The sequence below is a fragment of the Chionomys nivalis genome, chromosome 25, assembly GCF_950005125.1.
Source record: "Chionomys nivalis chromosome 25, mChiNiv1.1, whole genome shotgun sequence".
In the NCBI taxonomy this organism is placed as follows: Eukaryota; Metazoa; Chordata; class Mammalia; order Rodentia; family Cricetidae; genus Chionomys; species Chionomys nivalis.
In genome coordinates this window covers 5,507,450-5,521,342 of record NC_080110.1, presented here as the reverse complement: position 1 = coordinate 5,521,342, position 13,893 = coordinate 5,507,450, and the positions used below count along the sequence as shown (strand labels likewise).

Here is a 13,893-nt window from a genome sequence, read left to right as displayed (position 1 = left end):
AAGCCTCCCAGTAGCAAAGGCTATGCTTACCATGTGGGGCATAACTGTGACACCACAGGAGGAACAGTTTGGGACTTGGTTCCCCATTCCAGGCCCAGCTTCAGAAACTCTCAGAACTCAGGGGTAGCGGACAGAGGTAGGGGTACCTGCCTCATCCCTGGCTTTAAAGGGATGGTTTTGAGTTTTTCTCCATTTAAGATAATGTTGGCTATAGGCCTTGTTATATAGAGCTATTATTACATTGAGGTATATTCCCTCCAGTTTCTCTCCCTCTCTCCCTCTCTCCCTCTCTCCCACTCTCCCTCCCTCCCTCCCTCCCTCCCTTGGACTTTTACCATGGAAGCCTGTTGGTTTTTGTCAAAGGCTTTTCCTGCAGCTATTGAGATACTGAGACGATCTTGTCATTTTTTGGTCTGTAAGTCTGTTTATATGATTTATTTGTTTTTATTGATTTTGTGTGTTGAATCAGCCCTGCATCATTCAGCGGTAGGGTAGGAGCATCATGTGATGCTCGTGGTGTGCTTCCTTCGGTCACATCTAAGCTCACGCTGAGACGGTGACTTGGTTGTAGGACGGCCGCTTGTTTATTTCCTGCCCACCCAGACTTCTGAAATAACCACACAGAAACTATATTAATCAAATCACTGCTTGGCCAATTACTTAAGCATATTGCTAGCTAGCTCTTACATCTAGAATTAACCCATCTCCATTATTTTATATTTTATTGTGAGGCTTGTGGCCTACCAGCGAGGTTTCAACATGTCTGTCTCTGGCAGTGACTCCACGACGTCTCATTCTGACTCCGCCTCCTTCCTCCCAGCCTTCAGTTTAGTTTTCTCCACCCACCTAGGTTCTGCCTTATCAGGGGCTCAAGACAATTTCTTTATTAACCAGTAGTATTCACAGCATACAGAGGGGAATTCCATATCACCTCCCCTTTTCTGTTTAAATGAAAAGGAAGGTTTTAACTTTAACATAGCAAAATTACATATAACAAAACAGGTATCAAGCAAGAATTACAGTTACAATATTTACACCTAAGTTATCTTTTATCGTAACTAAGGAAAACTATAACTATCAATTCTTCAACTCCATCAAAGACTTGGTGGGCCCCTAGACAGCTTTGGAATGGTTAAACTATTCCGCAAGCCCCTGCTGCTATTGGCTGAGCCTCTGCAGCCGCTAGGTCTTCCTCCATACCATGGGGTGTGCCATCTAAACCGTGAGCCAAATGTCCTTCTCCTTTCTCATGGGGCTTCTGTCAGGATCTTTATCACTTCAGTTTAAGGGGACAGGAGTCACTGACATAGTGACAGAGCTGCTCTCCTGGGGTCTGTGAGCTGTTCTAAGGAATTGCTAAACCTGAAGATGGGGTTGCAGGAACCTGCAAGTTACTGCTGGTTGGTCTGGCTGTAAATTAGGCCCATGACTGTCCTTTGAAGAGAGGGAGGAGGCTTGTGGTACTGAGTGAGCCTTTAGCCTGGCGTTTGTGCTAAATCAAGATCATGGGCATGGACGCGGGCAGGGATGTAGCTCGGTGGCAGAGGGTTTGCCTGACTTGTCATGTAGTGAGCCCAGTTTGGGCCCCAGCACTGCCCAAAGATACTCAGCATCAGAACTGAACTGTAGCACGGTCCTCTGATGCCAGAGTGGATAACGTCTAACATTCCCTTGATAAACCTGTGTTCCTTCTGCTTAAGAAAAGAAAGAGAGACCAGACATGGTGGTGCATGCTCTATCAACAGCTCCAGCACCCTGACAGAGGATGAGGCAGGCGCATCCCTGTGAGTTCAAGACCAGCATGATCTACAGACTGAGTTTCAGGTCAGTCAGGGCTACATAGAGAGAACCTGTCTGATAACACAAACAGTTAACTCAAGGGGGCTGGAGCGATGGCTTAGTAGTAACAGTGTAGACTAAGCTGCAGGACCCAAGTTTGTTTCCTCACGCCCATATTGGACACTGCTTGGCCTATTAGCTTGTGCATATTTCTAGCTAGCTCTTATAACTTAAATTAACCCATTTCTATTAATCTGTGCATCACCACGAGGTCGTGCCCTACTTGCAAAATTCCCACATCTGTCTCCTTCAGCAGCTACATGGCATCTCTCTGACTCCGCCTACTTTTCCCCAGCATTCAGTTTAATTCCCCCCCCCCCCCCGCTCTAGTCTGCCCTATCACAGGCCAAAGCAGCTTCTTTATTCATTAGCCAATAAAAGAAGCACATATGCAGAAGGACTTTCTATGTCAGCCGTTGAACATTCAGCCGTTGAACATTCTTATTCTGTCTCTGAGTCACACACACACACTGCAGTTGTTGGCAGACCTGTCTACTCTCTTGGCCTCTAACTCAGAGAGCATTACTTTCTTCCTCTTAGTCATCTTCCCCAAATAGCTACCTACCCTGTTGTTTTTTTTAATTGCAAACTCCAATAAAATTATCCTTCGAGTTTCCCGCCTGGTCCGTGTGTAGATCCTTTTATCTGAGTCTACGAATTTGTAAACAAAACTCTGTTCTTGTTAACACCTTATTCAAGACTGGGAAGAACATTAGCCTCCACCCACTGAAGTTTGGCTCGTCTGCGTAGCTGGCTTTGGAATGTGTGTTGAAGTGACATTATGCTAGTTCAGAGCTTTCTGGAGAGCTGCATGTCTCTGCTTGCTGCTTTCACATCTATCGTTGGCCATCTGCCACAAGAAGCTTGCCTGGAGAGCTGAGAGTCCCAGGAGACAGAGTTTACCACGACCCAACCCATGGCCTGAAGCGACAAACACAACATCCAGGAGCCGTTTCTAGCATAGAAATCGGGAAGATACTTGCTATTTCACAGAAGAAAGAGAGAAAGAAAGAGAGAAAGAAAGAGAGAGAGAGGGAGGGAGGGAGGGAGAGAGGGAGGGAGGGAGGGAGGGAGGGAGGGAGGGAGGGAGGGAGGGAGGGAGGAAGGAAGGAGGAAGGAAGGAAGGAGGGAGGAAGGATCTAACTAAAGTATTTGTGTTCAGACCTACCATTCCCATTCAATTCTGCTTGCACTAGGTAGGACAGCTAATTCCCAACAGGCTGCATCTTATATGCCCCTTGATCAGCTGGCTTTGGCCAGCTTCCATCAAGGAAGGTACTGGAAAGAAGGCTGTTTTCCCCTTCACTCTCTGGTGAAGATGGCATCTTCCACATGGCTCCCAGTCCTACAGGACAAACCCTGCTGCTGGCATCTCTGGCTTTTGAGCACTTTCTTTGGACTGCCAAGTTCAGAACTGTAGAGATTCCCCGCTGGCTCACATCCCTGGGTGACACCATTGGCTCCTTTTTATCTCCTCAGCATTTCCATTCCCTATAAAACCAAGTCCAGGCTGAACTGCCTCTTTTTGACGCACCTGGAGTGGTTTGTGTTTTCTAACCTGAGCACTATACAGAGTCATTCGGTTTTTTTAAAGTGGAGCCTACAGAAATGTAGACTTTGTAGAAAACATCTTATAAACTTTTAAGAGAATCTGAGAGTAATGCCAACACTCAATGGAGAGCCAACAGGCACCAGATTCTGATTGTCTTAGTGTTCTGTTGCCAGGAAGAGACACCACGACCAATTAATTGGGGGCTTGCTTACAGTCTCAGACTATGAGTCTGTTATCAGCACAGTGGGGACCATGGAGGCAAGTAGGTAGGCATAGTGCTGAAGAAATAGCTGTGAGGTACATCCTGAACCTCAGGCAGAGAGAGAGAGAGAGAGAGAGAGAGAGAGAGAGAGAGAGAGAGAGAGAGAGAGAACCCAAGCGAGCAATCTGCCCCCAAAGCCCACCCCACCCCCAGCAGCACACTTTCTCCAACGAGGACACACCCAGTCTAAAGACACCACCCCTTGCAAGTAGTTTACCAACTGTGGACTAAGTGTTCAACCCTATGAGCCTGTGAGGGCATTTTTATTCAAACATTCAATGTTATTTGAAATCTCAGATCACACGTGGCATGAATCTAGAGATTTTTTTTTCATAAAATTAATCATTTCGCTTTTGAGTTTTTCTGAAATGAGTTGGAAGATTTTTTTCTATTACATGTAACTAAATGCAATGGAAACTTGTTGCTACTTCCGAGAGAATGTGGTTTCCATGAGCCCCCATTAACATCTGTGACATCTTAGAGATGGAGCAGGGGACATGGAAGCACATTCTCATGTTGGTGTGCTTACCGTGTGGTTAGTTTTATGTCTTTGTTCAGACAGAGGTGGTGTTGTCCCCTGGAGTCCCGTGAGTTTGGAAGTTTTAAACAGCAGACGCTCACCCTCCCACAGTTCCAAAGAAATCTAAAATCAGGACTCCAGCAGAGCCCAGCTCCCTCCAAAGCCTCCAAGAAAATCTTCTCTTGAGTCTCCCAGATTCTTACACTGGCTCTTGGCATTTTTTACTTGTGAGTGCATAACTTTAACCTCTGTTTTTCCCCGACCTGTGTGTGTGTGCGTTGGGGCTGTCTGTCGATCTGTCTCTCTGTTACAAGGAATATTAATCAGATTTGGGGCAAAAGCCTACCTCCAAAAAAGTCCTGTTCTGAGTGTCAGGTGCACATGAATTGGAGTGCACAATACTTATGATTCACAGCTGTTGCTATCTTACATGTTACTATCATATATAAAAATCACAGCTGTTGCTATCTTATATGTTACTATCATATATAAGAATCCCAGCTGTTACTATCTTATATGTTATTATCATATATAAGAATCCCAGCTGTTACTATCATATATAAGAATCCCAGCTGTTACTATCATATATGTTATTATCATATATAAGAATCCCAGCTGTTACTATCTTATATGTTACTATCATATATAAGAATCCCAGCTGTTACTATCATAAATGCTGTATTACCAGGATTTTTCTTTTGGGCCACCAACCAGCTCCCAAGTCATGAGAAGGAGACTTAGTATTAGAGCTCAGCCTGGTTTAGGTTTGTTTTTGTCTAGCTCTTTTAACTTAAATTAGCCTGTTTATCTACCTTTGGTCTCAGAGCTCTTTACTTTCACTGCTCTCATGGCTGGCTGGCTGGTGGCTGCCTGGTTGGCCCTGGGCATCTCCCTTCTTCTCTCTTCTTTTCTCTTCCTCTGGAGCCTAGATTTATCTTCCTACTTATTCTCCCTGCCTTCCACCCTCCCCTATCCTTTCTCTGCTTAGTGACTGACTGTTCAGCTCTTTATTAGACCAATCAGGTACCTTAGGCAGGCAAGTGGAAACAGCTATAACACATCTTTACATAATAAATACACATCTTGCCGGGCGGTGGTGGCGCACGCCTTTAATCCCAGCACTCGGGAGGCAGAGGCAGGCAGATCTCTGGGAGTTCGAGGCCAGCCTGGTCTACAAGAGCTAGTTCTGGGACAGGCACCAAAGCTACAGAGAAACCCCGTCTCGAAAAACCAAATAAATAAATAAATAAATACACATCTTTACATTGTTAAACAAATGCAGCATAAACAAATGTAACATACCTTTACACAGTTAAAGTAATATTCTGCAGCGTAAACAGATGTAACACATCTTTGTCCAATTAAAATAATATTCCACATTGGGTGGCGGTGGCGCGTGACTTTAATCCCAGCACTTCGGAGGCAGAGGCAGGCGGATCTCTATGAGTTTGAGGTCAGCCTGATCTACAGAGTGAGTTTCAGGATAGCCAAGACTTACACAGAGAAACTATGTCTTGAAAACCCAAAATAATAATAATTAGTAATAATAATATTATTATACAATAGTTATATTATTGATTACTTACATAATCAATAGCATTCCTACAGTAGCACAGAGATCAGTACTGTTTTGGTATAGTTGGATCTCAGTTGATCACCCGCTGAAGGTGTAATCTAATTGTGAATAAATCAGAGATTTCACTCAGCACTTCCCATAATGCACAATCCATAGCTGACAATCAGTAATGTCAGAGCATTAAAAGAAGAGGTCTGAGAAACTAACTCCAAGCCCAGTGAACGTCAACCACAGTGCATTTTCAGCAACCAAACCATCCATGCAGGGTTGTAAAGAGATCACACCTTATTTCAAGGACGATGGAATTTTTGGAGGATCTTCCATATTTGAAAAAGTTTTTTTTTTTATTTTTTTGTTTTAGTCAGACAAATAGCTCCTAATGTAATACATTTTAAAAACTTAGACTTCTAACATCCTGCTTCCTGAAGTGGGACATATTTTCAAAACTGGGAAGTCAGGATGGATAGACTGTCATCTAATGGAAGAGAGCTGGTGAGTAGTTTTTATTTATTTATTTTTGCATGTTACAACTATGCCAATTTCAATTAAAGAGACAACCTCTAAAACATGGCTATTAACCTAACCGACAATTAGAAAGCCCACACATGGAAAGTAGATTACAGCTTATTTGATGGAACCCTCAATTACTAATTGCAGTGTTAAGAGCAAGGCAGGTAAGCTGGTCAGTGGGTTTAGGGGGTGGAGTGATAACTAGGAACTAATGCCAACGTGAAGTTCTGAACGAAACAAGAAATGAGAGAGGAACAGGTCAAACCAAATGACCTAGAGGGGGACCCCACCCCCAAATCCACACGTAGCCAATGAGGGATCCAGGCTGAGTAGAGCAATTGGCTCAGATTCCCTGCCTCCGGCTCATTGGCAACCACTCTGCCCTATATCCTCCTAACTCGACAGACTAGGGATTAAAAACAAAGCTGTCCTTTAGAAGGCCACGCGGTTTCAGTTAGTGACTTAAAGATGCTAAGAGCTGTGTGTAAAAGGGGGGATGTTGGTTTACATTCCTCACTGAGCTTAGTTTCAGTTTTAAATACATAGTAGTCAAATGTTTAGGCACAAGGCATCCATGTCAGAAGGAAGATGAAAGAGCCCTTGCTAAGCACTGACTCGCCAAGCTGTATCTGTATAGCACAATTTACTTATTAATCTTTTCTTTTGGTGCTGGGGATTGAGCCACATTCTCCTTAAGATTTCATGGAGAAGTGTACATATTTTGATATCTAATTTAAAGCATCAATGTACAATCCGGCTAAATGAGGAACGTTGCTCCATAGTTTTAAATATAAATATTGGGAAATACAGGGTGATTTTAACAGACTCTGAATTTCTGTGTAGTCAGCAAAGAGTTCTGAGATGAACTGCAATAAAAAAACAGGAATAACTATTTGATATGATCAAATCCATTTATCATGTGTTTGTCAATTTTTAATGACTGACTTCTCCACTTAGAATTCTGGGGGAGCAGGATTCCTGGGGTTTAGGGTAGAGCCTGGTGCAGAGGAAGTACATAGCAATGCTGTTGAACTGTTTTCTGATCCTTGTCTTCGCTTAGATGGAGCCGCTCTAGACAGTTCAGCTATTATCGGATCATCTCCCCTTCCATGCTGGTTTCACCCTTTAGACTGAATACATCCAACGAAAAGGCACCGGCCCTCTACCGTAGCTCGGTTTACCTGTGTTCCTAAGGCCAGCGTCACTACATAACAACCAAGGCCAGATAAATCACCGTTAGGTACTTCCAGGCCCGGTCACACCCACCTTCCGGGCTAGTTTAGAGAGCTGTCATTTTCTAGTTTTATTTATGTTTAATGAGAAACTACCCTGGCCCCTTCTTCAAAACACTTGAAAACGACCCCCCTCAAAGAAATAGAAACCCACATATAAATTCCCTTATCTCCCCTCCTTATAGTCCATCTCATCTGCCTCCAGGAAAGCCGCTTCCTTCCTACTGATTCCTGAGAATCACTAGTCCTACCTTCTGTGCACACGTTTCCATACTGCTACCACTGTCTCTCCCGCGCCAAACTTTGGTTATTCAAAACGAACACTCCCGGAACATATTTCACGTGCCTCTACAAGTCCTACCCTTGTTCCCTCTGCCTAGGAAGCTCTCCTTTCTGGCAATGACCTCCTCCGGCAGCTTCTTGCAGTTCTTTTAAGATCTAGCCAATTCCAGCCCTCTGACTGTCTCCCTCCTTCCCAGACTCCCATTTCCACGCTCCTCAACCCTTTGAAGGCTCAGACTGTTTTCTTTGTTTTTTTATGAAAGCAACAGTGTGCCGTATTGTTTTTGTGAGAGACCACGCTTCCGTTCGTGCCCACACTTTAGAGATGGAGGAAGACCGACCACCGAGGTGTCATAACTTAAAAGAAACAGAAGTGGCGAGAGGCTAAGAAGCCGGGTCGGAGCACAGACCTCCAGGCTTTCAGCCTCTTTAAAAACAATAACAAAAACAAAGCCACGTTTGAAGTTCACTCCGGTCTATCACTACAGTGTAACAATCACATGGTTATATTGTTGCTTTGACATCCAAATCCCCTTCCCCCATGTTTCCTGAAGGAAGGGCCAACATCCTCCTTTGGCATCCAGTGGTGACTGCAGGGTTCCCCTCTCTCTATCTTTCACAGCCCAGAATAAAGGGGAAGGGGGGTGCTCTGCCTGAAAGACTTCCGCTTAGGACCGGTCCCCGCTGGGTTGGTTTGTGTTTCTGGAAGTCTCAGCGCCCATCGGGACGTGAGCGGATTTTAGGGTTGGAAGTGGATCAAACTCCCGGGAAGAGCAACATTCCAGGGCACTCCGAAGCGGCCTTGAAAGGCGAGCTTCACACACTGTCCAACGGGACGGGGACACCGACCATGCAGGCGGACTGAGGGATGCTCGGTTACCGTCCCAGTCCTTCAGCCACCAGCGCACCACTGGGAGCCCAGGGGGCGGGGCTCCAGACCACGCCCCATGCTCTGATTGGCCCCTTCGAAATAGGCGGCAGCGCTGGGCGGCGAACTGCGGCGGCGGCGGTTGGTCCCGGGAATGCTTGCACGCACGCACAGATTGAGCCCGAGGAGCCCCGCAGGGAGAAGTGACTACGCTCCCGGGCTGGTGGGTGAGTGACTTCCCTGTCGGATTGCGTTTTTCCTCCCGAACTTTCCGTCGCCTTCCCTAGGTGTCCCCCCCCCCGCACACACAAACACCGGGCATCCCTGCTTCCCTGCAGCCGGGACTCCCGCCCTGCTCGCCCGAAATTCTAGAGTCCGGGATGAAAGTTCAGGTGGGCTACCCAGCTGTGGTATGCCAGGAGCTCTGCGATTGGCTGGCGGAGGGATCCGCGTGCTGTGATTGGCTCCTGGCGCTGTCACGGTGACGTTTAAGCTCGCCTTCCTACACCTGCCCGCTCGGGTGGATCAGAGGGGGCTACAAGTGCGAGCTGATCCGCGCGGGGAGCACAGCGTGGAGCCGCGACCCGTCCGGCTCTGCTGAGTGACAAGCTAGGGCAGGGTGACCGGGGCACCCTCTTCCTCGGCGTCCAGCCAGAGAGGGTCACTCGATTCCCCATCCACGCCCTAGGAAAGAAGTGATGAAATCACTGGCCCTGGACAGACTGCGACTCACTGTCACACTGCCGTCCTGTACCGTGGTAGGCACTGCAGGTTCTTCCCTATTTGTCCTCTGCAGGGCTCAACTCTCCCAGACTTAACGGAATTAGGGAACATTAGTGGCGCCCTTGAGCAATGCTCTCCCACCCACACCCCTGGGTTTGGAGAACTGAGCTTGGGGCGGTGGGGGGCTTGCAGAACGTCCTGCAAAGGCTGAGGAACCATTTAGAGAGCTTGCGTCCGTTTGCAGACGCCCCCGGTTCCATCCTAGCCCCTTTAAACCGAGGGTCTGAGTCATACGCGTTAGAGTGCTCAGTGATCTCTTTAAAATGAAGAAATGTGTTTTTCTGCAGGCCCCGTCTAGGTTTGGGTTTTACTTTGCCCAGGTGAGGTGGTTAATGACTACCCTTACTTAGGAGGTAAGCCGTAGCCAGCTGCCATGGGCTCGCTTCTCTCTAGCGTGACCACAGAACGATTAAAACTTGGAGTTTTCCCACATGCTTTAGGAGGAAACTAGTGAGAATATCCTCGTGTAGCTCCTGGCGTGTTGTCCCATCTGACTCATCGGTTTAAGAAACTCACTCTGGCCAACTGACACTGCACGTTAGCTGTCTGCTGCTTGGACGCTGTTGAATTGAAAGCGGGTTTTCCTGTTTGTTTTGTTTTTGTGTGGTTTTTCAAGTGTCTTGGAGTTGATAAGCATGTGGTGTCTGATTGCAGTTTGTTTGTACTAGGTATGCAACTTTAGACAAACTGGTAAGTCTTCATAAGCCTAACTTTCCTAATCTATTTAAAAAAAGGATTAGTAATAGCTTCTACTTTATTGCCACGAGGACTTTGGGGATTCTATAATAATCCATAAAATTAATGTAACATAATACCAGACACTGGTGATTATTATGTTTCCACGCCATTTAACTTGGGCTATAAGTTAGAGAACTACCTTGAAAAAGCAAGGAGGAGCACAGATGAGGATAGTGGCCAAAGCAGTGATGCCTGTCAGCCAGGTGAGCACAAATATTCAAAGTCGTAATAAACCCTTGTGTTGTTATTTATTGAGAGTGGTGCAGAATTGTCTGGTATAGGGTTCTTGATGCTTTGCTTGTCCTACTGTTAAGCTTACTATGCCCCACACTCGCTGCTTCTGTCTGTAGATTTAATACTTAGGGAAACTAATGCTCAGAGCAGGGGAAGGAGTTAATGGAGTTCACTAAAGTTCTACCGACATTCGGATCCCTTTCTACAGTATTTAACATTTCCCTTGTATTGAGCAGCTTCCCTGGGCCAACTTGTTTGTGCGGCTCACACTGCTGCTTTGCTATGCAAATGGACTTATTTGGAATATTTTATGATTTAAAAAATTACAAGTTATCCATATGTTACGTGCCTTTCATACAAGCTCTCAGGGAGGCAGAGGCAGGCAGATCTCTGAGTTCAAGGCCAGCCTCATCTACCTAGTGAGTTCTAGGACAGCCAGGGCTACCCAGAGAAACCCTGTTTCAGAAAAAAAAGAAAAAGAAAAAAGTGAAAAAAAAAGTAGAAATAGCTTATGTTGGGAATTCAAAGTGTGTGATGGGAGAATAATGTCAAAACACACACATCGTCAATTAAAAGAAAAACGGAATCCCATGGTGTTTGGAAAGGAATTCAGAAGGGATGCTTCCGATTTATATTTCCCGTCTGGGTTTTATTAACCAGTTCTCCCCTCCCCTTCTAATATCTTAATTTCTGTTTGGGCAAAGCCACTTAACCTCAATAATGTTTTTCAAACTTACTGTTGAGCAAAGTAAAGGATTAAAATGAATGGTGCAACATTGTATTCTGCCATCTTTCAGTGGTGTGTGAATATATTTACCCTCCTCTTACTCGTTTCCCCGTTTGGACCAGGACCCCCTTTCCATGCCTAGTGATGTGATATATATTGAGAGAACAGGAAGCGAATCTAATTCATCTCTGGTGGAATTTCATTGTCACAGAGAACTGCCTCAGAAATAATTTTTGCAAGACCATGATTAAAATGACATGTCTCAGGTGTTTCTTCCAAGACTGGAGTAAGTTTTCCCACTGAATCGCACTGTGACACACTGGATGTTTTGATTACCAGAAAGTTCCTAAGTATTTCTATAGGAATTCTAAATCTTCACAGAACTTGGCTGCAATAAAATGTAGCACACACATGGAATATAATTCCGTCTTTGTTGCTGATAGGATCTTGGGAGTTGACGTATTTCCCCATCAGTCAGTCGAATGCTAGGCATTGCTGGAGCGCTATCTGATAGAGATGTCTGCTTACTGTTGTGCAACAAATTTATTCAAGAACTTATTCTGTTTGTTTTGATGGTCTGTGTGTGTGTGTGTGTGTTTCTGGGACTGGAACTCTGGGCTTTATGCACGCTAGGCAAACACTCTATCCCATGACTTATTTATATTGCTGGCCAAAATACATTTAGTTGTAGCTCTGTTAAGATCTTCCTTTCTTCCTTTCTTCCTTCCTTCCTTCCTTCCTTCCTTCCTTCCTTCCTTCCTTCCTTCCTCTCTTCCTCTCTTTCTCCCTCCCTCCCTTCTTCCCTCCTTCCCTTCCTTCCTTTCTTTGTTTCTTTCTTTCACCTCTCTCTCTCTCTCTCTCTCTCTCTCTCTCTCTCTCTCTCTCTCTCTCTCCTTCCCTCCTCCTCTATTTTTCTTCCTTCCTGTCTGCCTTCCTTTCTTCTCTTCCTCTCTCCCTTTCTTCTCACTCTTCTTTCCCTGTGTTCTTCCTTCCTTCCTTCCTTCCTTCCTTCCTTCCTTCCTTCCTTCCTTCCTTCCTGCCTGCCTGCCTGCCTGCCTGCCTGCCTGCCTGCCTGTCTGCCTTCCTTCTCTTCCTCTCTCCCTTTCTTCTCACTCTTCTTTCCCTGTCTTCTTCCTTCCTTCCCTTCCTTTCTTTTGACCCGTGTTGTGTGGTGGTTTGAATGAGAAAGTCCCCCACCTCCAACCCCAGGCCTATCTGTTTGAGTGCTTGGTCCCCAGTTGGTAGAAGTGTCCCAGAAGGACTTGGAGGTGTGGCTTTTGTTGGAGGTGTGTCACTGCGGGGGTGGGGTGGGGGGGTGGCTAACCTTCATTGCTTCCCTCTTCACAGCCTTGGTCTAGGACTCCGATCTCTGCCTCTGATGTTTTCCCATCCTGACCCTTCTTTGCCTCCATGACTGACCTTTCTTCACCCTGTTTTAAGGACTCTTGTCATTGCATTAGTTATGTCTGGAAAATCTCTCATCTCAAGGTCTTTTATCCATCTGCAAGATTCTTTTTGCCTTGTCACTGCAGGTATTGCAGTCCATGGGCAATAAAGATGACCTCTGGGTACCATTCATCTGTCTGGTACAGATTGCGGTGTAATAAAAGTGTCGCATCCGGAGGAGCAGTCATATGCATCCTCGAGTGTCGCAGTGGTCAGAGTCCGGCCCCCTTGTTCAGCTCTTGGGTCCTGCATTCTTAGAACTCTGCCTGCCCCCAGCCTTAGTCATTCGCCCTTCCTAGAGGGTCCTCTGACTTAGCAGTCAAAAGTCCGTGCCAAGCCCAGAGTCTCTCTCGGCTGCTCCTCTAGCGTCATGTCCGCCTGCGTGCAGCCATGCTCCGCTCCGCGGTGATAATGGACTAACCTTTGAAGCTACAAGCAAGCAAGCCACCAGTGAAATGCTTTCTATTCTGAGAGCGGCCTTGTTGTGTCTCTTCCCAGCAATACAGCAGTGACGAAGACAGTGGTGTATAAATTCTGTGTATCTGCAGGGGAGACGCCCTTGAATACCAGTTCAGTCAGCACATTCTGTCTTTGAATTGCTGTTGGGGCGTCCCAGCTCACCATTTGGATTGCTCCCCCTCTTCTGTAGACACTCACTGTGCTGCCCTCACTGTCCCAGCCTCTCCCTGGTTCTTTCATCCTTTCCCTTGGGTCTTTTTCTTAATCTCCAGCTACATGTGTTTTGTTTTCTGCTCTTCTTTGCTAAACTCTCTTCTGTTTTACTTCTGTATTCCTTTGTCCTCAGAGCTTTTTAAAACTGTGAGTGAGACCATGCCACCGCTCCCTCACTGAGACTGTAGTGATTTCCCACTGCAGAGAGAGTGGAATCTAATTTCCCCAACAGGGCCTGTGTTGCGGGGCCACGCCCCAACATTATTCTAAGCCACACACTCTCCGTCCTTCAGCCACTGTGTTTCTTTAAGTTCTTGGAATGCGTCAGACTTTCTTCATATGGAGCCTTTGTTGTAAGTGCACAGAACCCTTCTTCTCCTCTTGGCCAAAGTCTTCCGTTCTTCAGGTTTATGCTTTTCTTACGGAAAAAAAATATTTCATTCAATTTAAGTCTGAAGTAGGTCTCTGCCATTTTTTTCTCTTGAGAGATGTGTTCTTTGCTTCAGAACATGGCATGGTTTGACATCATATGTTTGTCTATTTTCCACGTCAGTCTTCTCCAGTGGTGTTTGATCTGTAAGGGCAGGAACGTAATCATCATGTTTACCTCAGTTATGGTGACTAGTCCAATAAAGCGTGTTGATAGATGTTT

The 13,893-nt window shown here is 45.9% G+C and overlaps 1 protein-coding gene across 1 annotated transcript in view; it reads left to right on the top strand.

Annotated features, from left to right (window-relative positions):
* Window positions 1-8,850: 8,850 nt before the first annotated feature.
* Gas2l3 (growth arrest specific 2 like 3) overlaps window positions 8,851-13,893 on the top strand; it is a 31,443-nt gene continuing 26,400 nt past the window's right edge. The window contains exon 1 of the mRNA XM_057757964.1: window positions 8,851-8,868. The gene's annotated coding sequence lies outside the window, so the exon portion shown is untranslated. The remainder of the gene's footprint in view (window positions 8,869-13,893) is intronic.